Source organism: Pinus tabuliformis, chromosome 2_1 (genome assembly GCF_031772625.1).
Source record: "Pinus tabuliformis cultivar Carrire ecotype Pingquan chromosome 2_1, CPIR1, whole genome shotgun sequence".
In the NCBI taxonomy this organism is placed as follows: Eukaryota; Viridiplantae; Streptophyta; class Pinopsida; order Pinales; family Pinaceae; genus Pinus; species Pinus tabuliformis.
In genome coordinates, this window is record NC_142299.1 from 568,844,714 (window position 1) to 568,847,453 (window position 2,740).

Consider the following 2,740-nt stretch of genomic DNA (forward strand, 5'->3'; position numbering starts at 1 on the left):
CATGGTCATCCATGGTCATCCATGGTCGTCCATGATCAAGCATGGTCAATCATGCTCTACATTGGTCAATCATGATTAAGCATGGTCAATAACCATGGTCACATTGAGACAAAGATTATCTCATGGTCCAACGTCACATTGTGACAACCATGGTCATCCATGGTAAACCATGGTGCAACGTCACATTGTGACAAATATTGTCTCAATATGAAAATCAACCATGGTCAAGCATGGTCAATCATGGTGAACCATGGTCCAATGTTGCATTGTGACAAATATTATCTCAATATGAAAATCAATCATGGTCAACCATGGTCCAACATCGCATTGTGACAAGGATTGTCTCAAAATGAAAATAAACCATTATTAAGCATGGTCAACCATGTTTGTTTTAGGGTTTATAATATTTATCATAGGGTTTATATACCTTGGGTTTACAATATTAATTCCTTGGGTTTAATATTATTCCCTTGGGTTTCAGTATTAATCCATTGGGTTTATAATATTAATCCCTTGGGTTTATTAATCTAATGGTTCATATTCCTAGGGTATAACATTATTGATAGGGTTTATAATATTATTTATAGTGTTCAATATAAATCTCTTAGGTTTATAGTATAAATTAATTTGGTTTATTAATCACATTGTGACAAATATTTTCTTGATATCAATCATGGTCAACCATGGTCTAATCACATTATGAGAAGGATTTTGTTAATATAAAATTAAACCATGGTCAACCATGTTTATTTTAGGTTTATAATATTTATTTTAGGGTTTGTATACCTTGGGTTTATAATATTAATCGCTTGGGTTTATAATATCAATCCCTTGGGTTTATTAATCTAAGGGTTCATATTTCTAGGGTATAACATTATTGATAGGGTTTATAATATTATTCATAAGGTTCAATATAAATCCCTTGGATTTATAATGTAAATTCCTTTGGTTTATTAATCACATTGTGACAAATATTTTCTTGATATCAATTATGGTCAACCATGGTCCAATGTCACATTCTGACAAGGATTTTGTTAATACAGAATCGACCATGGTCAACCATGTTTATTTCAGGGTTTATATACCTTGGGTTTATAATATTAATCCCCTGGGTTTAATATTATTCCATTGGGTTTATATTATTCGAGGAGAATATACATGGGTCAATATTTTGTCGCATTGTGACAAATATTTTTGCAATATGAAAATCAACCATGGTAAACCATGTTCAATCTTTGTCACATTGTGACAAAGATTGTCTTAATATGAAAATCAACCATGGTCAACCATGATCCAACGTTGCATTGTGACAAAGATTCTCTCAATATGAAAATCAATCATGGTCAATATGAAAAGCAACCATGTTCAATCATGGTCAACCATGTTTGTTTTAGGGTTTATAATATTTGTCTTAGGGTTTATATGCCCTAGATTTACAATATTAATCCCTTGGGTTTAATATTATTCCGTTCGGTTTTTAGTATTAATCCCTTGGGTTTATTAGTGTCTTGGGTTTATAATATCAACCCCTTGGGTTTATTAATATAAGGGTTAAAAATTATTGAAACGGTTTATAATATTAATCCTAGGGCTTAATATAAATCCCTTGGGTTTATAATAAATTCCAATCATGGTCAATCATGGTCAACCATGGTCCAACATCGCATTGTGACAATGATTGTCTCAAAATGAAAATCAACCATGCTCAACAATGTTTATTTTAGGATTTATAATATTTATCTTAGGGTTTATGTACCTTGGGTGATCTGAACTTAAACATGAACACAACAAATTATAGATATAACCATAAATACATAGATGTACCAGAAATAACACTTCATTTCATTAATATCAAATATTGAAATATGCTTACAAACAAAATGGAAATAAGACTAGCTTGGGTGATGGTAGCTTATCTCTGATAAGATAAGTGGCGACTACATGCATATGAACTATGTTACAATCAAGCTCGAATGTCTATTTATTATTGAGAAACAATGGAAAAACCTAAACATCCAAAAAACCTAACCCTAGGATATGAAGCACCAAAACTATGGGCCTCGTTTGGGTAAATTGGTACATCAACTTCCCGGGGTCGTAACTTTGGCATACGATCTCTATTTGACGCACACAATTCATCGTTAGAAATATCTATCTGAGGACTACAAGTTTTGAGTGGCCAATGTTTCATAAAAATTCATGTTGGCCTTGATTTTCCCAAAACACGTCGTTTAGGGCCTCAAAACGACTTTGGAAGTTCACGACTAAAAAAACTGCCAACAATAGTAAACTGTGCTACAATTAAGGAAACTAAAAACCTGAAAGAGATAGTGGTGGGGGTCCAAGTCGAATAGGCAGGTGGCCACCAACATCCACCTAGATCATTGGGTCTATAATATTAATCACTTGGGTTCAATATTATTCCCTTGGGTTTATAGTTCTTTGGGGTTTTAGTATTAATCCCTTGGGTTAGTATCATTCCCTTGGGTTTATAATATCATTCCCTTGGGTTTATTAATCTAAGGGTCCATATTTGTATGGTATAATATTATTCATAGGGTCTATCATATTAATCCTAGTGTTCAATATAAATCCCTTTGATTTATAATCACAGTCAACCATGGTCGAACGTCACATTGTGTCAAAGATTATCTCAATATGAAAATCAACCATGGTCAACCATTGTCGACCATTGTCAATCATGGTTATCCATGGTCCAATGTCATATTTTGACAATTTT